General features: G+C 43.0%; 2 non-coding genes and 2 pseudogenes across 2 annotated transcripts; all 4 read right to left on the bottom strand.

The window, feature by feature from the left end:
- Positions 1–8631: 8631 nt before the first annotated feature.
- On the bottom strand, positions 8632–8740 carry LOC124629272 (uncharacterized; annotated as a pseudogene).
- A 259-nt stretch (positions 8741–8999) lies between these two features.
- On the bottom strand, positions 9000–9162 carry LOC124629260 (uncharacterized; annotated as a pseudogene).
- An 8960-nt stretch (positions 9163–18122) lies between these two features.
- LOC128635540 (U5 spliceosomal RNA) lies at positions 18123–18237 on the bottom strand. The gene has a single exon (XR_008398513.1). It is a non-coding gene; the product is annotated as a U5 spliceosomal RNA (small nuclear RNA).
- A 1931-nt stretch (positions 18238–20168) lies between these two features.
- On the bottom strand, positions 20169–20285 carry LOC128635546 (U5 spliceosomal RNA). Its single transcript, XR_008398519.1, has one exon. It is a non-coding gene; the product is annotated as a U5 spliceosomal RNA (small nuclear RNA).
- Positions 20286–27480: the final 7195 nt, after the last annotated feature.

Consider the following 27480-nt stretch of genomic DNA (forward strand, 5'->3'; position numbering starts at 1 on the left):
AATGTACAGACCTGCCCATCTGGCACAAACGACCATGCCACAATACCTAGTCACCTATCAGAGAAGCTCTTGACTTGTATCTACATGATTTTATAGATTGTGCAACTGCTGCATAATTGGCTGATCTAGATAATTGTATGAATATGCAGGTGTTTCTAATAAAGTGGACAGTAAATGTAAATAAAATGTGTGTCTAAATATAATTAGTGAAATTTGCCCCAGGATAGTTCTGCGTTGCTGATGACCCTTTACATTTTGAGGTTTTACTGGTCTCTATTTTGTAAAAGATTCATTTGTTCAAAAACACCATTTTAACCCATACAGGCCCCCCAGTTTTTCGAAGTGCAAACTTCGTGATGTTTTACAAAATGCACAAACAGACCCAAACGCTTCCTTAAACATGTCTTACATTTATGAAAACACTGCTTGCACACTTATTTATAACCAAGCTTTTTATTCTGCAACCGAGTCCACACAGAGCAGTCCTGTAAAAATAGTACATGGATAAGAGCAGATACTACACATGTATCTTAAATACCTATGGAATATGAATACATATATAGAAGCCTGTTATTAGGTAATTGTGACTTTCTATGTTCGTTTTCAGAGAATTGCGAGTTAAAGGTTAGCATTTACATGCTTTGTTTGTAGCAATGCTAACGCTCTTGGAGTGTGGAAACACCATGTGTAAACGGTAGTTAATAAAATAATAGGTCTCATTCAGTCCATTAGACACTCTGATATAAACACTTAACTGCACGGTGTCTTTGCAATTTGTGTACAAATGTGCATTTATAAGTAAACTAGTACAGAAACTGTGCTAAGCGCTAGCTAGCTACAACAGCTAAGCTAGCTGACTCCACTGAATGTTGGCTAGCACATCACTGGATTACCCTTCGCTAATCGGGATCCTGTTATTGGTGCCTATACCTAAAGTCACAATTAGTAGTAATAAATAGTTTTAGTTGTATTTCATTTATTGTTTATTAATGTTACTACAAAGCCAGTTGTATTATCATAGCTAGTTGTCTACATTCACAATGGTTTGGTACAGTGGTTCTGAAACTTTTCCAGGGCAAGGCCCCCCAAATGGCATGAACATTTGACCGAGGCCCCCCTTTTGCAAGATGTCTTTAAAACACATTAAAAATACAGACTTCTGAATATATCCCCCCCCCACCCCCCGCCTTTTTTAAAATTAATAATTACATATTTATATTACATTATTGATTCTCTGTGTGTGTGGTTGTCTGAGAGTGAGAAAGAGAAAACATACTAGTCGGAGGGATGGGCTTGGTGGCTCCAACACAGTTTGTCAAGCCTGGGCTTTGTTTGTCAGTGCTATATGCATGTCATTGTCCACATGTAGACATGCTCTGTGTCTTAAGTATTTTAAAAGTGGAAAAGTCAGACTCACAAGTAAGTTGTTGCAAAAGGGAGAAGGCATTTCAGAGCTTTCTCAGCCAGGGCAGGATAGTCTTTTCTCACATGCAGCCAGTAGTTAGAAAGGGAAACAGACTCAAATTTCATTTTTAAGTCACATGACTTTGTCAAGTCAATCAGTTCCTCCTGTGCCTTTAAATCGAGACTTGCACCTACACCAGAAGCAAAGGGGTTCCTAACCCAGTTTAGATACGTGTTTTCAAGGTCAGGGAAATAGTCTCTGAAGTATCCCTGTAGGTGCTGAAGGTGGGACTGGATCAGCGGAGAGATGGTGCCCAGCTCACCAGATGATAGGAGCTCTTGTTGAAGTAATGGAAACATTTCTGTAATTCCCTCTTGGAGCTTGTTTGACCACAGCACTATCTTCTTTGAAAAAGCACGCACTTTGTCTTGCACATGCGATATGTAGGTGTCGCGCCCTTGCATGCTTTGATTCAATACATTTAGGTGGTGGAAAATATCTGACATGTATTCCAGGCTGCATTTGTAAAACGGTCTGCCAGCTGATGCTTTTCACAAGAGAGAATCTCCGCAATCTCCGCCCTCAATTCATATACGTGGTTCAAACCCGCCCCCCGTGATAACCAATGCATAATGGAATGAAGCAGCAACCCAGCAATCCATGCCCATCTCATTGCAAAGCAAAGTGAACAGTCGGTGTTTCATGGGGTGGACTTTGATGTAATTCACAACTTTTATAACGTCTTGTAATACCTTTTGTTAAGCTCGTCGTCAATCCTCTTCATGACGAGAGCCTCACAGTGTTGCTTACAGTGTGTGGTAACTGCATTCGGGGCTTTCAGTTTGATATGAGCGGTCACTCCACTGCTCTTCCCGGTCATGGCTGCGGCCCCGTCCGAACACACCCCCACACAACGAGACCAGTCAAGTCCATTAGATTCGAGCTATGTGGTATGACGCCAAAAACGATGCCTTCAGTGCCCTTTCGGGGAGAGTAGCTTGCTGCACGAATATGGTCGACTGTCTAGCCAAATTCTCTTCTTTTTGTTTGAAAAAATCCATTGTCTTTTCAGCCTCTGTTGGGTGCTTTTGTTTCAAATGACGCTGAAGTTTAGAAAGTTTTAAACATTCGTTGGAGAGAATCTCCAGGCAGAGAACGCATTTTGGGCACTCACTGCCATTCTTATGTGCTACAGTAAATCCATACTTTGTGTATGCAGCCTCTTACTTGCGAGTTTTATTTGGCCACAAGGTCTTGTAAATCATGTATTTATTTATTTTTCACACCAAATTGTTGAGGCCCCCCCCAGGTGCCCCCTGGCAGCCCCCACTTTGAAAACCTCTGGTTTGGTATATGATGTATTTAATAGTTTATTTTATTTTTCTTTCAGAACAATATTCACAAACAAATATATACAGAGATTTACAAAATGTACCCATTGTTACAATCGTTATACTGCAAAAAGAAATAAACTGAAATAAAAGAAAAATACAAAAATGAACCGGATACATTGTATTTAATAGAGTGCTGCTGGCAGGATACATTTTTGTAGGCGAACCCGAAAGTTAGCATCACCCTGGTTCCCGAAAAAAGCCAATAGGATTTTTGCATTGGCTTTTGGATTAATAAAGAAAATGGATTCTGTGACCAGCAAAAGTTTACGTATTTATTTTTCATCAAGATAATATTCACGTATTAACACAATTTACATGACGTTTGAAGCCTAAATACAATCAGCAGAAGTAAAAAGCTAAATGTAGGCTATAATCAAACTACATCATGGTCGCATGACTTCAGAGTCACCACCACTAAGCCTCTGACAACTCATTCAACCTTTATTTAAATAGCACTTAATTGAAAATAATATAAATTGATCACTGATGCCTTGTGGTGTTTGTTTTTGACACGAGACTGTACTCTGTGTGTGTGTGACGAGCAGTGACCTCAGTGATCAGAGGCGAGCATCCCACCCCATTTTTCACATGACATAACTAAACACAGTAGATAAATGGCATGGCACCAGTTTAGGACACACTCAAAATCAGAAACGCCAAATAAAGACCATGGCAGGTGTCGATTTTAACGTATTTTCCTACCTTATTTGTACATAAAATTCATTCTCTGATCCTTCTTTGTGAACTCCTCTATAACCTTTTCAAAGAAGCTGTCGGATTTCTTCAGTTGGTGCAGCATCCGCTTTTCAGTGGACATCAGAGCAAGGTCCCTCAAGCGCCATTGTCCAGTAGCATTGCGTTGGAAAGTCTTGATCCTTTTCAAAGCAGAACTTGTTCTCTCTACTGATGCAGTAGTAGATGGCACCATTCGAAACAGCTCGCATAGTTTGTTCATGCATTCCACTGGCCTGCGTAGAAGCATGGCCAAACTGTACAATGTCAACTTGGAGACGTTTCTCTTTGCAAGTTCAGGAGATGCATATAATACTTTCAGCTCGCGGTGCAAAAGGAGATCGTCTAAAAAACATGCATATGTTTCTTTCACAGAGTTGAATGTAGTGTGTGGAAAGGTTTTATCATACTCCACAAATTTAGAAAAATCCCATTTTTCCAGGGAGGAAAGCCTCCATATGTAAATCAGTGGTGTCTAAAATTAAAAAGATCTTGATATTGTTCCTTTTTGTCAGCACCTTTGTTCCTCTTTGAAGAGTCAAGATGTTTCTCATTGTCTTTGCAAGTGCTCAGCTGTTTTCTTCATTTCCCTTACACAAAACCCAATGTCAAAAACCTTTGATTGGAGAATGTTGAAAAGCACGTCTGTATGAAAAAGGAAAAAAAAAAAAAAAAAAAAAAAAAAAAATCAGAAAAGCTCCAAAAGAATAATAAATTTGGGATCTTGAAAATCCCCAGCTGACAATGTATTTTTCGTCCCAGTCCAATGGGTCGTTCACTATGTTGTCAAAGAGCTCTATCAAGGATTTTTTCTCTTTGGTAGTGTTGAAAAAACGAGATGCATAGTTCCATTGTGTAGGTGCAGCTTTGGGAAATCGCCTCTTCGATGTTATTCAAGGCCTGAGTGCACTTTGGAGACTAGGTCGTTCAAATTGCGGGGGGGCACCTTGCAGTCTTTTAGGGTGCTGCAAGCTTGTGAAAGCACTAAATTGAGAACATGACCACAGCAATGCACAAAACTTGCACAGGGGCGTTGTTCCTGAACTTTTGCCTGCAAACCATTTAGTTCATCAGATGTGACTTCCGCGCTATCATATGTTTGGCAGACAAGCTCGGAACCGCATCCCATCCCTACTATGGCAGCAAAAATATGTTCTGCTAAAGCAGCAGCTGATTGGTCAGTGCTGACATCAGAAATCCCACAAATCTTTCTTCTGCCATGCCGTCCTTGGTAACGTACCTCCAAACTGTTGACAGCTTTGCAAAGTTTGAAGCGTCTGTTGTCGCATCCACAAGTACCGCCACAAAAGTGTTCAGTGTTTATGTTGTTTATCAAAACATTTCCCACTGCTTCTAATTTTTTTTCCTACTTTTTCATGGTGAAAATTTCATGTGAAGAGCCTCACTGGAAATATATTTACTGAAAAAAAAATGTTGATGCATCCATTACTTTTTTCCCCCCACTGTATATTCTAAGTGATCTATTTATTTTTTTCAGTGTAATAATTTAATGAATTCTTTCTATATTAAATAACATTGTTTTTCTTTGTCTCTTCCCTGGAAATATGCAAATGATGATCCACTGATTGATAGTCTATTGCCTTTTATTATGCACCTGGCATATATATGCATATAAGTATTCGTAACCTCTTATTGAAATAGCTAAATGCCCCATTATTGCATCGTTGTTTTAACATACTGACCAAAGAGACTACTGCTTGAAATGAGAACTTTAAGAATTTAGCTTTAAAGAAGTACTTGTTGCTGTGGCCAATTCAAAGACCTTATATTTTACAAAAGTGCATACGTGCTTTAGCCAGTTCACAAAATGTGTGAACGGCTTTTTGCAAAGACATAAATACTGGCTCTCTTCTTCTCAGTGATAAGCGGGTGTCAAAAAAGGAAAGTTGTGCAGTGCCATATTGTGTATCATATTGTGTACCTGGCTTCAGATGTTCCTTCGTGCCAACAGCCATCAGGCTGTACAACACTTAGCCACCCCCTCCCTTGACCTTTCTTTTGACTACACTACAAATATACTGCTACACTGTTTTCATATGGGTACCATACTGTACTTTTTGCATTGCTCACAAATCACATCACTGCTTCAAAGCTTTTCTTATGTCCACAGTAATCATACCATACAGCTGCTATATGTGTATAGTATTGTTCATATGCGATATGTACATGGACTATTTGCATAGTTGGACTGTACGTTGTTGCTTGCTGTATATACTGCTCATATCTACACAGTGCGATCCACTCACCTCTGCCTAGTTTCTCCATGTCCACTAAAACAGCAGGATGCAAGCTCACTGGTTACCAAATACTTCATCTTAACAACAACAGACATATTTTTTTCATGTAGTTACACTTTTTGAGATCCAAAACTCCTCCTTAATTAATTTAGCTCTTTTTTTTTTTTGAGTAGCCTTATTAAGAGTGTTCTTACCACCACAGACTGATCTTCAGTGATCCACACAAACAACTTTAACTAAAAGCAAAAATGCTTACCTTCATTAGTGGCAGCTTGTTTGTGCAGTTAGCCCAAAGCAGGGAAACCCTCCTGGCTTTCTTCTCAATCATGTCAGGATCACAAAATATGTTGTAGAAAATCTCTACACTCTAATTGAAAAACATACTTACATGGTTGTAGATGTCTCAAATAAATGAAGCTTTATTGAAACAATAAAGTGAGATGTCTGCAGAGTGTCTAAATTCATGCAACCATAATATGGGCCTTTTATACTTTTCTGAAAAGTGTGCTTGTCTTAGGCAGGGTTTTCGCCACAATTTATTACTCCAGTCTAGATGTTGCCTTAATTTTTTCTCTCTTTAGTCACCCGGATGCCCCAAAACCATAGTTCCCTTAGGTCCAAAAACTCCATACCATAGAGATATCTGTAACTTACACAAGTATGTACACAACGTGTCTAGATGCTGATTTAAGTGTTGTGCAGAGGAGCACAAGGGGACACAGAATACTACAGGATTTTTCTAACTCAGTACAAACCTATAGTAATATCTAGAATATACTCTGTAGTTTAAAAAAAAAAACAAACAAACAAAAAAAAAAACACCATTTATTGAAAGACATGGCACATTGGAAAAAACAAACAAACTTAAGTACACTGAGAACCACATTTATAAAAGGAGAAAAAAGTTAGAGATTATTTTTTATATCTCAGTAAATCAACAAATCGGGAGCCAAACTTGTTTTTTGTACAGATTAGAACATACATTCGCACATACCCGCACATAAACATAGTCACTGCACCATCATGTGTTGTAGATTCAATAGTCGTCCATTTCACTTCTGGAGACGGATAATCAGCCTGTTATCAGTGTTCTTACTTGATCAGTGTCTTAATGAAGGCTCTGGCGTCCTCCGCGGATTTAAACTACCTCTCGGTTCCGTCATGTGTAACGCGAAGACGTTCCGGATCAAGCAGACCAAACCGTATTCCTGGTAACTCACGGAGCGTGCGGCGGCAGTCATTGAAGGCAGCACAAGCACAGGCTATCTTCGTGGTATGATGGAGATAACCATGTCACCAAACCTTCATCCGTTGTTGGGCTCTGGCCCGTTGAAAGATGTCACAGTCCGCACGATAATGGAGTCGAGCGCTTATAGGACGGGGCGCTCGCCAGGTTTGGGCTTCGGCTGCAGAGTGCGATGAGCACAGTCCAGAAGTGGCTCTTTGTCCAGCTTAAAAGCCTCTTTAAGCAGAGTGGAAACAGCTGCCGGTGTGGACGCGCTGGTCGAGTCTTCAGGGACACCTACGATTCTCAGACTGTTGCGCCGTGATCTAGCTTCAAGATCCTCGCACTTATTTTCCACCCTCCCCAGATTGGCAAAAAGGCGCTCCAATTTAGCCTGTAGCATAGTGGTCTCATCACAGCAGGCGGAGAGCAAAGTTTCCATTTCACCCACGGTATTTTTCAATTTGCTTACCTCCGACTGGATAACCATAATATTGACTGTTAATTCCGCCTTTACAGTCTGTAGCTCTTCCTTAATAGAGGCCAAGTTTTCGCCCAAGGCTGCCTGGAGCTCGGTTTTGAAAATGGCCGCCATTTCGTGTCAGAGTGAAGCGAGAAGCTCCTCCTTGAAACCCTGGGGGATAGCGGGCATAACAACACCGTCACAGGGGGAGGAGGGATCACTACGAGGCGAGGATGCAGCGTGTGGAGCAGGCCGCTGAAGCGGAGCAGATTAAATGTTCCCGCCTGTGGCTATTGCTGGCATTTTGGACATCAAAAGTTAATAGTAAGGTGTTGGACACGACTTGCATCAAAAACACTCCACAAAAAAGTGCCTATAACATATATTAAAGGTTGTTTCAGGAGCCCCGAAAATTGCACCTTACTCCATCTATCGCTCAGCCGGAAGACCTCATACTATGTAGTTTTTAATTATGCTTTTTTAATATGTATTCTAAAGGAGCCACAGAGCCGGCACTGACTGCCCCTGCAGTCCGCCTTAATGTGCCAAATTACACTACACCTTCGGCAGTAAGTTAGTTGCCCAGGAAAATACAGAAATCTTTTGCCGTTCATCTTTTGCCGTTCCACATGCTAAATGTGTTAAGACATTTCTTGCCTTTCTTAATTTCTGAGTAGTACTGTGCCAAAAACAACACAATGTTCTTTTCTTTGATAAAAGGATTGTACATGTGTATTACCAAAGGCTAAGAGTAAACAGAGCAATTAGCTCCCTTCCACTCAGGCCCTAATGGCACTTTTGCTCATTAAATCTTGGAAAAAAGGTGGAGCAGTCCTTGAGCTGGCATATGGTCAAATCAAAGAACCCAGCGAAAGAAGTATAGTAAACAGTATGTAGCTGAAACAGGCATTAAGAACATGCCCAGCAGGACAAGAAACTTAGCCAAAAGGCAGAGACGCGATAAACTGTTATGTCCTCTGGCCTGAAATGCACCCCCAGCACAGCTTTGGAGCTGTGACGGTAGGCATTACCTTGAGCTACGAAAGGATCAGCTACAGGTAGGATTGAGCAGCCAGACTCCACCCCCAACAGATCTTGTGTTCCAAAGTGTAACCCCAGCTCTGTCTTACATTAAACCACCGTGAGACAAGTACAGCTATGCTGAAAGCAATTCCCCCAAAAATTAGCTGAAACCCTCAATGTTCCTCTCCATGGAACCCTTTAGTAAAAGGCGAAAGATTTATGCGTGAAAGTACCAAATATCACTTTGGTTTTTTTTTTCCTACTTTTTTTTCCCCCCCTCCTTATTCTAACCCTACTTTGTATTAAAAACCTATTAGGTCCCCTCCCTTCGGCCATTAAGTACATCTGAAACAGTTACGATTGACCCCTGTTCCATTTTGTGCAATTGTTTAACATGAATATTTATTTATTTATTTATTTATTGATTGATTGATTGATTTATTTATTTCCTTCCTTCCTTCCTTCCTTCCTTCCTTCCTTCTTTCATTTGACCCCTTTGAAAAGGTGCACCATTTCTGGAGGTACTGCAATACCAGGTCGATGCGTGAAGCGGACAGAGCAAGCCCCTCGCTCTAAAAATCCGTTTAATATAAAGTCCTCGAATGGAGGATGTATCAGATATTAAACTGATAAGAACAGATTTTTCTTCCTTTCGAAAAAATTTTATTGTCACTTTTTTTTTCTTTTTTTCCATGTTCACAGTGTACACAGTTTTTCCTCTTAATTCAAAAACATGTGATTAATAAAGAAACTTGGATAAAAAACACAAGTTTCTTATTTTAAAAGAAAAAAATTGTGTGTGTATAAAAAACTATGAATAAAAGTGTCCATAAAATCATTTCGGAATTAAATATATATGAATAAATGACTTAAAAAACCCCAAATACATTTCTATATATAAAACAAAACAAATAAAAAAAAAAAAAAAACACTAAAGTGTCCTCTCTTTTCCAAGATCGGGTGTGAGTCCTTACTAAGGGCGCCCATCACACTGTTCTCCAGCCACGGCCAAGGCCCGTCACTTCCAGTGCCCAGAGGAGATCCTCTACCCTCCGGCTTGCTGCTCCCATAGCCTTTGCAGGTGAGGGCGCATCTACGAGCGGCCAGGGTCAGTGGCAGCCGGGGCCTTTCTCGTGCAACCCCGGCCCCCTCCTCCGAATGACGACGCGCGGTACCCCTGCAGCGTGGACTTCACCATCTGCTCGCTCGCATGGAGGGGCACCGTCACGCGTTTCCCCACCAGCAGGTTTCTGGTGGTCCAGATGGCATCCTTTACGGCGTTGAGTGAGCCAGAGCCTGGTGAAACTCTGCGCTGTTAGGCCCTTCGAGCCTCGGCCCACCCCGAGGATGGCGAGCTTGTAGTCCATCTGGATCCCACCTGCTGACAGGCACGGGAAATACAGGGGGCCGGTCATGGTCCACTGGTCCCGCGCAGCGCCGCACTCCCATAACAGGTGTCGCACGGTCTCCGGCACGTTGCATCCGGGTCGTGGGCAGATGTGGTTGGAGCCCATGCCACGGGAGTGCATGACCGCCTTGACCGGGAGGGCCACCATCCATGACAAGTCCTTGTGCCTGTTCTGAAGAGCAGGGTGGGTGGCGTTCCTCCAAACTTGTTTGGCCTCACTTAGAGTGAGGCCTGGGACTGGACTCACAGGTTCCCGATCCTGAACAAGAGAGAGAAGAGACTTGTGGTTAGTTAAAACTGAGACATCTTCTCGTTCTAAAAAGATTTTTCTTTAAAAACTTCTTAATAAAATCGTGTTCTTTGGTCAAATTAAAAGACACAGGTGTTTTAAGGTCAACTGGTAAAATCTTTAGCTACGCAGGTAGGACCCCATCCAGAATCGGGTCATGGCTGCTGTCTTGCTCTCTCTGGACGGGGCCACGGCGTACCTGATGTGGAGGGCGGTAAAACGGCTGCCTAAAAACAGGTGGGGGTCCGGGAGGCCTTTCCCGCCATTTTCCGGTCTCTTCTTCACGACCTCCCTCTTCACTCTCTCCCACTTGGACCCCCAGACGAAGTAAAACACCGCCCTCTCCAGTTCTAAAAGAAAGTTTCTTGGGGGACTAAAAACAGAACACACAAGTAACATCAAAGGTAAAATGACTGCTTTAAAAATTAAAACTTTACCTTCGATGGTCAGCTGTCTTAGTCCCCAAAAGCCCAGTTTTTGCCTAACTTTCCCTAACACGTCGGCCCAGTTTGCCCGTCCTCCACCCTCTTTGTCAAATTTGACTCCTAAAATCCGTAAGTCGGTTTTAAAAACCAATTGTAGTCCGCCTCTGTCCATGTTACCCCACGGCCCGAAGAGCTGGGCCTCGGACTTGCTCCTGTTGAGCTTGGCGCCCGAGGCCCGACCGTACCAGTCAGTCAGGTCCATTGCTCTTCGCATGGATAAAACATCTGTGGCTAAAAGGGTTACGTCGTCCATATATAAAACGCACGTTGCAGTCAGTCCACCCGTCCCAGGCACTTCAAGTCCTTTGATCCATTTATCCCTTCTCAAGATCTGTGCCAGTGGCTCAATGCAAGCCACATACAGGAGGGGAGATAAAGGATAAACCGGATAAACCTTTTTGGACACGTGCCCGTTAACCAACATTCTACTGATTATGCCCTTATACAGTAATCCCACCCAGGCTATGAACCTATCCGGGAACCCCATTTTGTCCAATACCTGAAAAAGGAACTGGTGCGAGACTCGGTCAAATGCTTTTTCGAAATCTAGGTTCAGGACTGCTAGCCGGATGTTTCTGTCTCTCGCGTAACAGATGACGTCTCTAATCAGCACTAGGCTGTCGGTGATCTTCCTCCCTGGCACAGCACATGATTGATCCGGGTGGATCACGTCCTCTAAAACGGTCGACATACGTGCAGATAAAGTCTTGCTAAAAAGTTTACAATCACAGTTTAAAAGCGTGATAGGTCTCCAGTTCCTGAGGTCTGTCTTGTCACCTTTCTTGTGTAGAAGTGACACTATCCCTGTTTTGAAGCTGTCTGGGAGTCTGTCCAAGGTCTCAAATTCTTTAAAAACAGTGAGTAGGTCATGTGCTAAAATGTCCCAGAAAGTCAGATAAAATTCTAGGGGGAGTCCATCCATTCCTTCCCCCTTTTAAAACCTTTTAAAGAATTTTGCATTTCTAAAACCGTGAAATCCTGGGATAAAAGCATTGCTTCACTGCTTACCTTGTTGTCTAAAAAGGCTAAAACTTCCTCCAGGGTATCTTTGTGTACAAATTTTTCCTTATATAGATTGATTATAAAATTCTTCCACCCCACCTAAAATCTCCTCTGTTGATTTGAGCTCCCTCCCTCCATCTTTTATTGCGGTGATTGTACCTCCACTTGAAACAATCTTTTAAAAAAAAAAATATCTTGTACACTTTTCCCCTTCCTCAATCTCCCTCTCTCTGCTTCTTAAAATGACCCCCCTGCTATGTATATCTGATAAAACACGCATTTCGTCTTTTACTGCTTTGATCTCATCTGTAAAATCAATCCCACAGTGAAAAAGTTTAAAATATCTCTGCAGTCTTTTTTTGCAGTCCCACCATGCATCTTTTTTTCCCTATTTTTCTTTTCTTTCACCATCTCCCACCACTGTGCTCGTGACTCATGAAAGTCCTGGAGGGTCTGCCATTGGCTGAACTGCTCCCTATACTCTCTGACTACTTCTTTGTCTTCTAACACAGAGCAGTTCAGCCTCCACAGCACTCCTCCTACCGTCACACCAGTGGACAGTGAAAGGCTGCAAGACAGCATCAAGTGGTCAGAAAAGAAGAGAGGGGTCAGTGTAGCATCGGTTGGCGGGCAGTCCCGTGTAAAAACATAGTCGATCCGAGAGGCTCTGGTGCCATCACCACTGAACCAGGTGAAGCCCTCCTCTCTTTGATGCAAAGCTTTGAAACAGTCGACTAGTTTAAAATCTTTTACTAAGCCCTGAAGTAAAACCGATGTCTTATCTACCGTGCACTCCCCCACTACCCTTTTCCTGTCTTTAGCTGTTAAAATACAATTAAAATCCCCTGCTACAATTAAGGGGACCCTCCCTAGCATGTGGGACTGCAGATCTTCTAAAAGTTCATACCGTTAATTTTTTTCCGTAAAACCATACACATTAAGAATGGTAAAATCCCTATCTAAAAAAGTCAGATTGGCTAAAATTGCCCGGCCATCCCTCACCACTGTGCTGCCCTTCACCACAATATTGGGATTTTTTATTAAAATGGCGACACCATCACATTTATTAAAATTGGAACCACTCCACACGGAGGGTCCCGGTGTCCACATGTCTTCCCATTTCCTGTAACTGGATAAAAAGGGCAAAGCACACTCTTGTAATAAGATCACATCTGACTTAAAAGATTTTAAAAGGGATAATACACTCTGTGCTCTCAGGGTGGACCTCACACTTCTCACATTAATGGTAGAGATTGTGAGGGCCATGAGCAGTATGGTAAAAATAGGTATAAAACAGTATTAAAAACATGCAGAGACAACGTTAAAAACAAATTAGAGGCATATTATCTCTTGTGACACTTGCTCTTCCTTTATCCCAGTGGGACTGGGTTCAGGAGGGCAAGTGTCTGCTGCCTCACGGGCCGCGGAGGCAACCTCTCGCGGCTCCTTTGGCGAAGATGTTCTTAGCTGGGGGTGCAAGAAAGCAACCTCATTGGGGGGCTCTGAGGGCCACAAGCGGTTCAGGTCTTCCGAGGAAGAACTGTCCCGCCTATGCTCTGCCCTCAGTTTCTTCTCCTCTGTTACCAACAGAGGAGATCCCGCAGGTCTTTTCTGCACCTGAGCATTCGGGAGGGGACTGTCTGGCCCACTCTCCCCAGATACCACACTTAACTCTGAAACTGTCTCCATTGAGGAAGCCGTCCCTTCCTCCCCTTCCGCCATTTCCTGTACTTTATTTTGCGGGGAGGGGGGGGCTTCCTCCCTCTGGTTTGCTGACTCCACCCCTAAGGCCGCCCCACTTACCCGTATCTGCTCAGGCCCTGAAGCTGACGGGAGAGCTGGCTCTCCCGCCAAAACCACAGGGCCCGCCTCCTTCTCCGTTGTTTGCTCCGTTTGTTGCGTTTGTGGGGCGGCCATCTTGTTACCTTTCAACTTGTTGGCAAAGCTCTTAGGGCAATCTCTGTAGAGGTGGTTTGTCTCCCCACACAGATTGCACCGTCTGCCAATGGTGCACTCATCAAAAACGTGACCAATTTCTCTACATTTTCCACAAATGATTTCCTGGCACGCCTCGGCTAGATGTCCCATCCTCCCACACTTACGGCAGAGTTTGGGCATCCCTTGATAATGAATGTAGCCTCTGTTCTCTCCCAACATAATCATGGAAGGCAGATGTCTCAGGCCCTGGTAGCCCCCAGCATCTTCCCATTGTTTAATGGGAATCCGCCAGGAACAATTCCAGATGCCGTCCTCATCCAACACTTTGACTGGTTGTCCGCGAACAGTGCAAAATCTACCCAGCCATACGCAAATGTCATCCCCAGTCACCGTTTCATTAAACATCCTAACAATCACCGTTTTAAGTGAATTATCAGAAAGTTTCTCCACGGTGAACATGGAGAAATGGGTCTTACAACCATCAAACCGTTGCCAGAAATCATTAAGCAGAGATGCAATCCTAAAGCTAACGTCAAATCCTTTATTCAGGGGCAGAGTCACAAGACAGTTCAGTTCGTCCGGTTTAAAGCTAAGAGATTTCTGGATTAGCTTCCTGGAGAAATCAAGGCGTGACATCCCCAGGAGCTTTCCATCCACCTCTTTAAATAAAGAACGCACGCTGTGGTGCCTCCTCATGCTGGCACGAGCAGCCGACATTTTGGAGGCACCACTAACCTCTAAATAAATAAATAAATAAATAAATAAATAAATAAATAAACTACAATAAATAAGTAAAACAAATAAAACTAAACGAAATAAATATTTTTGAAAACGAAAAAAAGTAAAGAAATATAAATAAATTAATGAATTTGTACTTACCTTGTCCCAGGTCCACTGGCTCGATGTTACATTCGCCAACCGAATCTGAAAATCACAGGTTCCGCACAAATTTTCTCTTTGAATGGTTCTGTCCAAAGCCGCGAAAAGACTGAGAACAACGGCCACCAAAGAGTCGATCGCAGTCTCTACCAATTGATCTTAGCCAAAAGGCCGAGAAGCGATAACCCGTTATGGCCTCTGGCCTAACGAGCACCAGCTGGCAGAGCCTCCACTCCTGGACGACATGCCTGACCACGCGCTTGAAGACCTTGCGCAGAGAGGATTGAGCAACTAGGCACCACGCCTAGACTGCATTTGGCGTGAGGGTCCCTCCTTCTCTGCACCAAAGCCTGAAACCAGGGTGGCCAAGAGGGACCATAAGCACGACCTACCCCATCCCCGTCCTGGGAACCCCCGACTGGCTCCTCCACATCTCCCCGTACAGTCGCCAAGCTTCCTGTCTCTCTCCTAACCATCTTATTCTGCCTAGGAAGCTGTGGAAAATGGAGCCCAGCTCCAGTCTTGGCTTCTGTGCTCGCAAACACTTTCCCCTCCACCTGCAAACTGCCCTTTTCCCCTCTGACACAACAAACCACGCAATCCACAATTTAAACAGATTTTTTTTTCTTCAGTCCATAGACAACATTTGTGATTTATAAATAAACTTGGATAAAACAAAGTTTTTTTGAAAATTGTTAAAAGAAAAAAGTGTGTATGTTGTCATAAAACCCATGAATGTAAGTGTCCATAAAATCATTTCCGTTGTTAAAAATGAATAAATAACCATATAAATATATAAAACAGACAAATCAAAAACCACTAAATTACTAAGTGTCCTCTCTTTTTCAAGACCGGGCGTAAGTCCCTGCCAAAGGTGCCCATCACATTGCTCTCCAGCCATGGCCCGTCACTTGCTGTGCCCAGCGGAGATCCTCTACCCTCCGGCTCGCTGCTGCCGTAGCCTTTGTAGTTGAGGGTGCATCTATGAACGGCCAGGGTCAGTGGGCAGATAGGATTAGGGCCCATGCCTTGGGAGTGCATAACTGCCCTGACCGGGAGAATCTCATGGGCCACCATCCATGACAAGTCCTTGTGCCTGTTCTGAAGAGCAGGGTGGGCGGCATTCCTCCAAACTTGTTTGGCCTCACTTAGAGTGAGGCCGGGGACTGGACTCACTGGTTGCCAATCCTGATCAAGAGAAAGAAGAGCCTTGTGGTTAGTTACAACAGAGACATCTGCTCCTTCTAAAAGGTTTTTCTTTAAAAACTTCTTTATAAAATCATGTTCTTTGCTCAGATTAAAAGACACTAGTGTTTTTAGGTCTGGTAAAATCTTTAGGCTTCGTTGGTAGGACCCCATGCAGAAGGGGTATTTAGGGGTCCTACCTCCTAAACTCCAATTAGGGGAACCCTCCCTAGCATGTGGGACTGCAGGTCTTCTAAAAGTTCATACCTTTTTCATTTTTTTCCGTAAAACCATACACATTAACAATAGTAAAATCCCTATCTAAAAAAGGTCAGATTGGCTAAAAGTGCCCGCCCATCCCTCACCACTGTGCTGCCCTTAGCCAAGATATTGGGATTTTTTTTATTAAAATAGCGACACCTTCACATTTATTAAAATTGGTACCACTCCACAATGAGGGTCCTGGGGTCCACAGGTCTTCCCATTTCCTGTAACTAGAAAAGAAGGGCAAAGCACACTCTTGCAATAAAATCACATCTGACTTAAAAGATTTAAAAAACAATAACACACTGTGCTCTCAGGGTGGACCTCACACTTCTCACATTGATTGTTGAGATTGTGAGGGTCATGAGCAGTATGGATAAAAAGGTATAAAACAGTGTTAAAAAACTTCCAGAGACAAACTTAAAATCATATTAAAGGCACATTATTTCTTGTGACACTTGCTCTTCCTTTATCCCAGTGGGCCTGGGTTCAGGAGGGCAAGTGTCTGCTACCTCACGGGCCGCAGAAACATCCTCTTGCGGCTCCTTTGGCAATGATGTTCTTAGCTAAAGAAGGAAACCTCATTTGGGGGCTCTGAGGGCCACAAACGGTTCAGATCTTCCGAGGAAGAACTGTCTCGCCGTTTTTCTGCCCTCAGTTTTTTCTCCTCTGTTACGAACAGAGGAGATCCCGCAGGTCTTTTCTGCACCTGAGCATTTGGGAGTGGATTGTCTGGCCCACTCTCCCCAGATACTAAACTTTATTTCTGAAACTGTCTGCATGGAGGAAGCAGTCCCTTCTTCCCCTTCCTCCATTTCCTGTCCTTTCTTTTCTGGGGATGGGGGGCTTCCTCCCTGTGGTTGTCTTACTCCGCCCCTAAGGCCGCCCCACTTCCTCATTTCTGCTGAAGTCCTGAGGCTGATGGCAGAATTGACTTTCCCGCCAAAACCACAGGGCCTGCCTCCTTCTCCATTGTTTGCACTGTTTGCTCTGTTTGTGGGGTGGCCATCTTGTTGCCCTTCAGTTTGTTGGCAAAACTTTTAGGGCAATCTCTGTAGAGGTGGTTTGTCTCCCCACACAGATTGCACCGTCTGCCAGTGGTGCACTCATCAAAAATGTGACCAATTTCTCTACATTTTCCACAAATTATTTCCTGGCAGGCCTCGGCTAGATGTCCCATTCTACCACACTTGCGGCAGAGTTTGGGCATCCCCTGGTAATGGATGTAGCCTCTGTTCCAACACTTTGACTGGTTGTCCGCGAACAGTGCAAAATCTACCCAGCCATACGCAAATTTCATCCCCAGTCACCGTTTCATTAAACATCCTAACAATCACCGTTTTAAGTGAATTATCAGAAAGTTTCTCCACGGTGAACATGGAGAAATGGGCCTTACAACAGTCAAACCGATGCCAGAAATCATTAAGCAGAGATGCAGTCCGAAAGCTAACGTCAAAACCTTTATTCAGGGGCAGAGTCAGACAGTTCAATTCTTCTGGTTTGAAATTCAGAGATTTTTGGATTAGCTTCCTGGAGAAATCAAGGCGTGACATCCCCAGGAGCCTTCCATCCACCTCTTTAAATAAAAAGCACACGCTATGGTGCCTCCTCATGCCGGCACGAGCAGCTGACATTTTGGAGGCACCACTAGCCTATAAATAAATAAATAAATAAATAAATAAATAAATAAATAAATAAATAAATAAATAAACTATAATAAATAAGTAAAACAAACACAAACCTAAACAAAATAAATATTTTGAAAACGAAAAAAGAAGAAAAATAAATTGATGAATTTGTACTTACCCTTCTACAGGTCCACTGGCTTGCTGTTCCTTTCACCAACCGGCACTGAAGAAATAACAGGATCCGCACAAATTTTCTCTTTGAATGGTTTTGTTCAAAGCCACGAAAAAGCTGAGAAGAACAGCCACCAAAGAATCAATCGCAGTCTCTACCGTTTGATGCTAGCCAAAAGGCCGAGAAGCGATAACCCTTTATGGCCTCTGGCCTAACGAGCACCAGCTGGCAGAGCCTCCACTCCTGGACGACATGCCTGACCACGCGCTTGAAGACCTTGCGCAGAGAGGATTGAGCAACTAGGCACCACGCCCAACCGACCTTGCATCCCAAACTTCTTCCCTCTCTTACATTAAACTGTAAAACAAATACAGCCTTGCCACAACAAAGCCCACAAAAATAAGCTGAACTTGTCAACGTTCCTCTCCACGGAAATCTTTAGTAAAAGGCGAAAGACTTATGCGTGAATGAAGTGAAACCCGAGCTATACAGGAAGTCAGTCCAGGCCTCCGGAACTCCATCGGAGGCCTAGAAATCCGGTCTAGGGTAGGTTGGCTTGCGCCGGCCCCTTACACCTGCACAGCCTTGATGGCTACAGATGTAGGATTGGTCTAGAGTTGGATGTGGGCTGGTATATAGGTTCGAAATCGGTCCCCTCCCTTTTCCCATTAAGTATATCTGAAACCCTTGCGATTGAACCCTGTTCCGTTATTAGTTGAAAAAAACGTGAAAGAAAACCCAGTTTTCTGCAATAAACCCAAATACTGTTATTTAAGAATGGCAATACTGTCACCTGAAATATACACTTTCGAACCCCTCTTATAGTGAAAGCTACCTTTTCCCATGAGGAAGAAATCCCTTTCTTTTGTCATATGCAAATGCTTGCCTAACCTTTCCCTACTCATCCCCATGTCCCTTCCCCTCCATTCCCTTCAAAACCCCTGCCTAGACTGCATTTGGCGTGAGGGTCCCTCCTTCTCTGCACCAAAGCCTGAAACCAGGGTGGCCAACAGGGACCATAAGCCCGACGTACCCCATCCCCGTCCTGGGAACCCCCGACTAGCTCCTCCACACCTCCCTGTACAGTCGCCAAGCTTCCTGTCTCTCCCCTATCCATCTTATTCTGCCTAGGAAGCTGCAGAAAATGGAGCCCAGCACCAGCCTTGGCTTCTGTGCTCACAAACACTTTCCCCTCTGAGACAACTAACCACGCAATCTTGCATTGCCCTGGGTCCAAGGCTTCCAATCCCTCCCCAAACCTTACCAGGTTATCATTCAAGGGGACGTTGGGGAAGTTTCTCCACCACTCCTTCACTAGTCCTCAAAATACTTGTATGCAGGGACATTTCCAAAATTCATGCTCCACCGTCTCTTCGTGTCCTAACACTCCCAAAGCAATACAGGCATTCACTTACAGGGAGGTGGCCCAAGGTACATAACAGCTCTCTGCACCAGCTCTGTCCTCCCTCCCCAGATAAAATGAAAGACTGATCTTTCTAACCTGCCCCCCCAACAAGTGGGCATGGAAAAACATTGGCTATATGGATCAGCCTGTACAAGATGTCCATTTTTATTACAAGAGTTCAGCTGTTGATTGACAGCCTTCTGGTTTCCCATAGGGCAAGGCGCTGCTGTACCTTCAGCACACTGGCCTGATTCCTGGTGCCGCTGGCTGAATGGAAGAAATTAATGCCTAAGATCTTTATTCCATCCGGGCATACTGGGTAGCCACAACAAGCACTTGATGTACCCTGACAGGATCTGCATGACATAACCCTGGACTTCTCAGAGTTCACCAAAGTGCTTGAGGCCTGGCCCTGTGGAACTCCTCATTTGTTATAAAGAGAGTCAGGTCATCCGCGTAAACCGAGACTAAGGCTCTGCATCCCCCCCCCAGGGACATGGAACCCTGCCGGTCTTTGGTCTGCTTGCAGGCTAGCCACTAGCGGCTCAATTGCCAACATGTATAGCAGCGGGGAGAGCGGACACCCTTGTCTCACCCCACCCGCCTGCCTCACCGGCCTCAACAGAAAGATGTTGATGCAAACCCACCTCCTCATACAACAGCTTCACCACCCTTATAAACCTTGGCCCAAAACTCAACCTCTTGATCACAGCAAAAAGGAAAGCATGGCTAACCCGGTCAAATGCCTTTTCCTGGTCTAGGCTCAGCAAGGCCAAGGGCCGGCTTTGCTCCTTTGCCTTAGTTAAGACATCTCGTATTAGGCATAAATTTAGGGCACACGTCCGACCCTGCACACCGCATGTCTGGTCCGGGTGGATGATGAGACTCATCACTTTTCCCACCCTCAAAGTGATGGCCTTTGCCAGAATATTTTCTTTGCCAGACGATCAACCGACCTTGCATGCCAAAGCCAAACTTCTTCCCTCTCTTACATTAAACTGTAAAACAAATACAGCTTTGCCACAGCGAAGCCCACACAAATACCAACTGAATTCGTCAACGTTCCTCTCCACGGAAACCTTTAGTAAAAGGCGAAAAATTTATGCGTGAACGAAAAGAAACCAGAGCTATAAGTGAAGTCAGCCCAGGCCTCCGAAACTCCATTGGAGGCCTACAAAGCCGGTCTAGGGTAGGTTGGCTTGCGCCGGCCCCTTACACCTGCATAGCCTTGATAGCTACAGATGTAGGAGTGGTCTAGAGCTAGATGTGGGCTATAGTTTGTATTAAAAGTTCCCTCCCTTTTTCATTAAGTACATCTGAAACCTTTCCGACTGACACCTGTTCCATTTTGTATAATTATTATTATTATTATTTTAAGTACCATGACTTTGTTTTTTTCCCCTACTTTTTTTCTCCTTCTTCTAACCCTATTTTGTATTTTAAAAAAAACTATTAGGCCCCCTCCCTTTTTCCATTAAGTACATCTGAAACCTTTTACGATTGACCCCTGTTCCATTTTGTACAATTGCTCAACTTGAACATTTATTTATTTATTTATTTATTTATTTATTTATTTCCTGTGGACCCTAGTGAGCTCAGAGCTAGACCCACTACAGTTCCCTTACCAATCAGGCATTGGGGTTGATGATGCCATTATTTATATGATGCACAGATCACTTCTACATCCAGAGAATACCAGGAGCATTGTGAGGATCAGGGTTTTTTCTCCAGTGCTTTCAATACAATTCAGCCATCACTACTTAGGGGGAAGCTTTTGAGAGCTGGAGTTAACTGCCATCTGGCTGCATGGATCATCAACTATCTCACAGTATTTATGGCTCCAGGACTGTATGTCTGATGTGGTGGTTAGCAGCACGGGAGCACCTCAGGGTACAGTGCTCGCTCCCTTTCTCGTCACCCTATACAGAGCGGACTTCAGGCATAACACTAGCAGTTGCCACATGCAGATGTTCTATGATGATAGTCAATGTTGGACAAGTATCAGAGGAAAACGATCAGGAATCCTGGTAGGTCATCGCTGACTTTGTCAACTGGTGTGAATTAAAGCACCTCTGCCTCAATGCCAGCAAGACAAAGGAGATGGTAGTTGACCTCCGCAGGAGGCCACCCCAGTCTATGCCAGTGAGAATCCAGGGTGTAGATGTATACATTTCTGGCAATTTCCCCAATGTAGGATCAATAAAGTTTATTGTATCTTATCTTATGAACATTAAAATTAGCCAATGTGAGAGAGACCTTTAGTTGGGTTCTTTTGTGACCTTGCAGACTACTACAATTCTTTCTCTTGGAGTGATCTTTGTTGGCCCCCACTCCTAGAGAGGAACAATGGCCTTGACTTTCCTCTATTTGTACATAATCTGTTTGTCTGTGGATTGGTGTAGTCCGAAATCTTTAGAGATGGTTTTGCAACTTTTCCAGCCTGATGAGCAGCAACAACCTTTTTCTGAGATCCTCAGAAATATCCTTTGTTCATGCACTTCCACAAACATCGCTCCCACACGTTAGATTCCTATAGATCCCTTTTCTTTACATAAAACAGGGTGCTCACTCACACCTGATTGTCATTCCATTGATTGAAAACATGTGACTCTAATTTCACCTTCAAATTAACTGCTAACCCAAGAGGTTCACATAGTTTTGCCAGTCACATATGTAATATTGGATCATTTTCCTCAATAAATAAATGATCAAGTATAATATTTTTGTCTCATTTGTTCTCTTTGTCTACTTTTAGGACTTGTGTGAAAATCTGATGTTTTAGTTCATATTTATGCAGATATATAGAAAATTCTTTCAAGCACCACTGTAGTTATGGATGTGTATGCACACATATGTACATAAATATTCATACGCATATACACTGATAGATGTGTAACAAATAAATATACATTCAGCACAAGTTAATTGTCTTTTAACTCCATTTCTGACTCATTTTGCTCTATTGTTCCCAATGTTGCTTTCCTAAATTCCTCATCCCACCCTACCAACAGGTATGGAGAGATGAGTCTTTTACCCCTGAATGTTCCCCAGACCATCAGCATTTACAGTCATGTGAAAAAATAAGTACACCCCATGGAAATTGCTGGCAATATTTTGACATATTTGGACAAGCAAACATTTGATTATCTTTGAAACAGTGCCTATTAATGAAGTTGATATACTTGAACAAAACCACAATGAAAAATAGCCTTTTCAATCATTTATTCAACAGAAATATAAATAGTTATGATATTCTTCTGTGGAAAAAGTAAGTACACCCTTGGCCTCAGAAATTAGTATTGTCCCCTTTAGCAGAAATAACTTCTTGCAGGAATTTTGTATAATTGGCCACCAGTCTCTCACACATCAGCTTGATGGAATATTTTACCACTATTCCATGCAATATTCTTTCAGTTGAAGAATGTTTGAAGGTTTTCTTGCATGCAGCATAGCAACCCCAAACCATCATCCATCAAACCATGTCATCGCTCTCACACTCCCTCATACTGGTCACTGGAAGTTCAACATGGCACCTCATGGCAAAGAACTCTCTGAGGATTTGAAAAAAAGTATTGTTGCTCTACATAAAGATGGCCTAAGCTATACGAAGATTGCCAAGACCCTGACAATGAGCTGCAGCATGGTGGCCAAGACAATACAGTGGTTTAACATGACAGGTTCCACTCAGAACAGGCCTCGCCATGGTCGACCAAAGAAGTTGAGTGCACGTGCTCAGCGTCATATCCAGAGCTTGTCTTTGGGAAATAGATGTATGAGTGCTGCCAGCATTGCTGCAGAGGTTGAAGGGGTGGGGGCTCAGCCTGTCAGTGCTCAGACCATACGCCGCACACTGCATCAAATTGGTCTGCATGGCTGTCGTACCAGAAGGAAACCTCTTCTAAAGATGATGCACAAGGAAGCCCGAAACAGTTTGCTGAAGACAAGAAGACTAAGGACATGCATTACTGGAACCATGTCCTATGGTCTTCTGAGACCAAGATAAACTTATTTAGTTCAGATGGTGTCAAGCGTGTGTGGTGGCAACCAGGTGAGGAGTACAAAGACAAGTGTGTCTTGCCTACAGTCAAGCATGGTGGTGGGAGTGTTATGGTCTGAGGCTGCATGAGTGCTGCCGGCACTGGGGAGCTACAGTTCATTGAGGGAACCATGAATGCCAATATGTACTGTGACATACTGATGCAGAACATGACCAGTATGCAGTATTCCAGCATGATAAAGACCCCAAACACACCTCCAAGACGACCACTTTGTGAAGCTCTGGTGAACTCCATGCCCCAGAGGGTGAAGGCAGTGTTGGAAAATAATGGTGGCCACACAAAATATTGACACTTTGGGCCCAATTTGGGCATTTTCACTGTCCATTCTCTGGGGAGGATAGTGATCAGTGAATGTCCACTGGGCATTTTTGAGCTACTGCTGCTTACGCTGCAGTTTCCACCTCTCCTGGAAAAGGACTGTCTGACCTGTCTACAGGAGATTGCATATCTGCTGTCATTAACAGTGAAACAGTCTCTATTCCCACTGACATACCCCCTGACTCCCAAATAGGATTGTGGAAGGTAATTCAGGTTGAAGGAATTTATTTTCCTCTGCCAAGACCATCTGCCTGACATGCTTAGCATTTGCTGCACTGTCAGGCTCTTGAACTGCAGGCATGCAGATTTCTGAGGCTATCACTCTGAGGTTATTATGGGACTGTGTAAGCATGGCAGTCTGGTTACATCCTTGTCCTTTGAAGCAGCCTCATTTAAGTTCTCATGCTTGGCACAATCTTCCAAGTGGAGGCCCACCTTGGAGATCCTGAACTGTGAAGCAGGCTTACCTGTAGGCCCTTCTTCTGTTCCTGATATTGTTGCTGTGTGAATAGAAGGTTTATCTGCTGCCTCTGGTGTGTCTGAGATACCTGGCACCTGTACTTCATCAGTGGGAGGTCTGTTTTCCTTTGCTGATATAACTGAAGGGTGGTGTTTTGATGTAGGAGCCCCCCAATGTCTTTTCCATCCTTGAATTAATTGGCAAATGACTTCTGTCTCTAAAGAGGTGCCCTCTGCTTCCTCACAAACTGGAGGCCATGGGGACAGAGCACACTCCTGTCTGGTGGTTTGATGAACCACAGAGTCGGCACTGAGGGGCTTTGCAGTCTCCCTTAATGTGCCAATTTGCACCACACCTTCTTCAATATGCCCAGGAAATTTCAAAAGGACTCGGGTGGGTCCTTTTGGCAAAACTCCTTGGTGGGTAGATCAAGTCATCAGTGGGGCATTTCTTAATTTATTAACAAATCTTCTTTTACCATTCCACATACCAAAAGAATTAAGACATTTCTTGCACAGATTTTTAATTTCCAAACAGTAACTTGCCAAAACAGTACAATGTCTCTTTCTTCAACTCCTGACGGAATCATCATTTTGCAAAACAAGATGATGGACCTCACTGGACTGGCCGGCCCTGAAAGGAATATAGTCTCCATCACTTGAACAATAGTCTTAATCAAAATGATAAGAAGCAATAACCTGGTGTGTTAACACATGTTTGAGGACCTTGTGCAGGGAGTTGTAAAAGGATTAGCTACAGAGAGTTGAGCAACCAGACTCTACTCCAAAAAACTCCTCCTGAAGCCTGACATGCAAAAACAAAGACATGTTTGGTGGTGTGTTCAAAGTAAAACCCATTCCACTGTTATTGTTAAAGCATAACACATACAGCTTTGCAACAGCAAAGCCAACAAAAAAGTTGAACTTAGCAATATAACTCACCACAGAAAAGGTAACCTTAGTAAAAGGTTTATTATTATTATTTTTTTTATTTTATTTTTATTTATTTATTTATTTTTTTAAAAGTGCATAAATTAAGAGAAATCTGTGCTATATATGAAGTTGGACCAGGCCTCCAAAACTATAATAGCTTTGATAGCTAGTGCAAACAGGAGTGTTTGGCCAATTACCAATTGAGGAGATGGGAGGCTGGCCTGGGAAAACTCAAAAAGGGGCTTTTTACTTTTTAAGGTCTGATGGTTTTTGTCTTAATTCTCATAGTGTAATTTCACACTGAGGGTGGGAAAAGTTCTCGAGTATTTCTATCAAACTATACTGTGTCGTCCAGTTCGATTTGACATTTCAATTATTTGATGCCTCTCCCCCACAGTTACATAGGCTGAGAAAGAGTACAGAGTAGTTACATTTAGCAGTATGTCATCGTAACAAGCTGCATGCTTTATTACTGATTTTAATCTGTCTATGAATGACAACAAACTCATTTCTGAACACAGCTCTGTTCTTGTAACCTAATGCACAGATCCAATATCCAATACAAACCACCGACCCCCCCCCCCCCCCCCCCACTGTTTACATTCACTTAAGACATAACTGACAGTGTTTGCATGAAAACTCAGCCAGACCTGCATGATGTGTGTGTATTTATTTGACCGTCCAAGCATAAGAAACCGCTAAAGAGAACTCAATTCGGTACTCGCAGGATGAGGCGGCTTTCTGTGCACGAGTTTCAAGTGCGTGCAAACAGAAAGCCCCCGGGTCAGGCAGAGAGACGTTCCTTAATTTCTTGCCTTCTTAATTTTATGCTGTAATTTTTTTTTATCTTTATTTTCATGTTGCACATGACATGGACTCGACTGTACTCAGAAAAATTTCACAGTCCAAAATGTCCGAGTCGGTGTCCAGCTCAAGTACAAATTACCCCGAATGCATGACTTGAGTCTGAGTCCTGGATTGAGTACCCCAACTCTGGTATTTACTATGTTTACTGACTAAGCTTTAGTGTAGTATCTGCTGTTATCTGTTTAATACATTATACTTTGATCATATGATAATCTCAATGAAGTACTTCTTCTTTCATTCTATTGATTAGTCATTCAATAATGTTAGTTGTTCACTATGCTTATTTGTTTTTGACCAAGATTTAGTTCTTTATCTGCTCTTAATTGTTTACTACATTGTACTTTTTTCATATGATGATGACGTCTGTAAGAGCAGCAGCAGGCAGCTGTCAAGGAGAACTCAGTTGCCCAGAATTCTCCAGGCTGATTAACCTAAATTGCTTGCACCTGCCAGGCAAAATACTTAAGGCCAGATTTTGGTACAGCCCTTAGTCGCACTTTTGAAAAGGAGTGGCCAGTATGATATGTGAGGGTGATTGCGAAGGTGATTATTTGAATTAACTATTTCCTGGTAGCTTGAACCAATCTGGTAATTTTCTTCAGATTTCCATCATCAACTCTGTGCTTTTTGTCAAGCCAATTAGAGCTCCCCAGAAGATGAGCAGTTTCTAAAATATACAGACCTGCCCATCTGGCACAAACGACCAAGCCACAATACCTAGTGACTGATCAGAGAAGCTCTTGACTTGTATCTGCAGGATTTTATAGATTGTGCAACTGCTACATAATTGGCTGATCTAGATCATTGTATAAATTAACCCCCCCCCCCCCCCCCCCCCCCATTTTTCAAAATGCACAAACGGACCCAAACGCTTCCTTAAACACGTGTCTTACATTTATGAAAACATTGCTTGCACATTTATTTATAATCAAGCTTTTTATTCTGCAACCGAGTCCATACAGAGCAGTCCTGAAAAAAATAGTACATAGATAAGGGTAGATACTACACATGTATCTTAAATACCTATGGAATATAAACACCTTTAGAAGCCTGTTTCTGACAAGGAGGCAAAAAATAAAGAGGTAATTGTGACTTGCTATGTTTATTTTCAGAGAATTGCGAGTTAAAGGTTAGCATTTACATGCTTTGTTTGTAGCAATGCTAACGCTCTTGGAGTGTGGGAGCACGGAGAGTAAATGGTAGTTAATAAAAATAATAGGTCTCATTCAGTCCATTAGACACTCTGATGTAAACACTTAGCTACACGGTGTCTTTGCAATTTGTGTACAAATGTGCATTTATAAGTTAACTAGTACAGAAACTGTGCTAAGCGCTAGCTAGCTACAACAGCTAAGCTAGCTGACTCCACTGAATGTTGGATAGCACAAATTAGCCCTTCGCTAATCGGGATCCCGTTATTGGTGCCTATACCTAAAGACACATGTAGTAGTATAAAATAGTTTTAGTTGTATTTCATTTATTGTGGCTTGTTGTTACTACAGGGCCAGTTGTATTATCATAGCTAGTTGTATACATTCAGAATGGTAGGGTATATGATGTATTTAATAGTTTTATTTTTCTTGCAGAACAACATTCACAAACAAATATATACAGAGGATTTAGAAAATGTACCCATTGTTACAATCGTTATACTGCAAAAATAAATAAACTGAAATAAAAGAAAAATACA

Source organism: Ictalurus punctatus, chromosome 19, assembly GCF_001660625.3.
Source record: "Ictalurus punctatus breed USDA103 chromosome 19, Coco_2.0, whole genome shotgun sequence".
Lineage (NCBI taxonomy): Eukaryota > Metazoa > Chordata > Actinopteri > Siluriformes > Ictaluridae > Ictalurus > Ictalurus punctatus.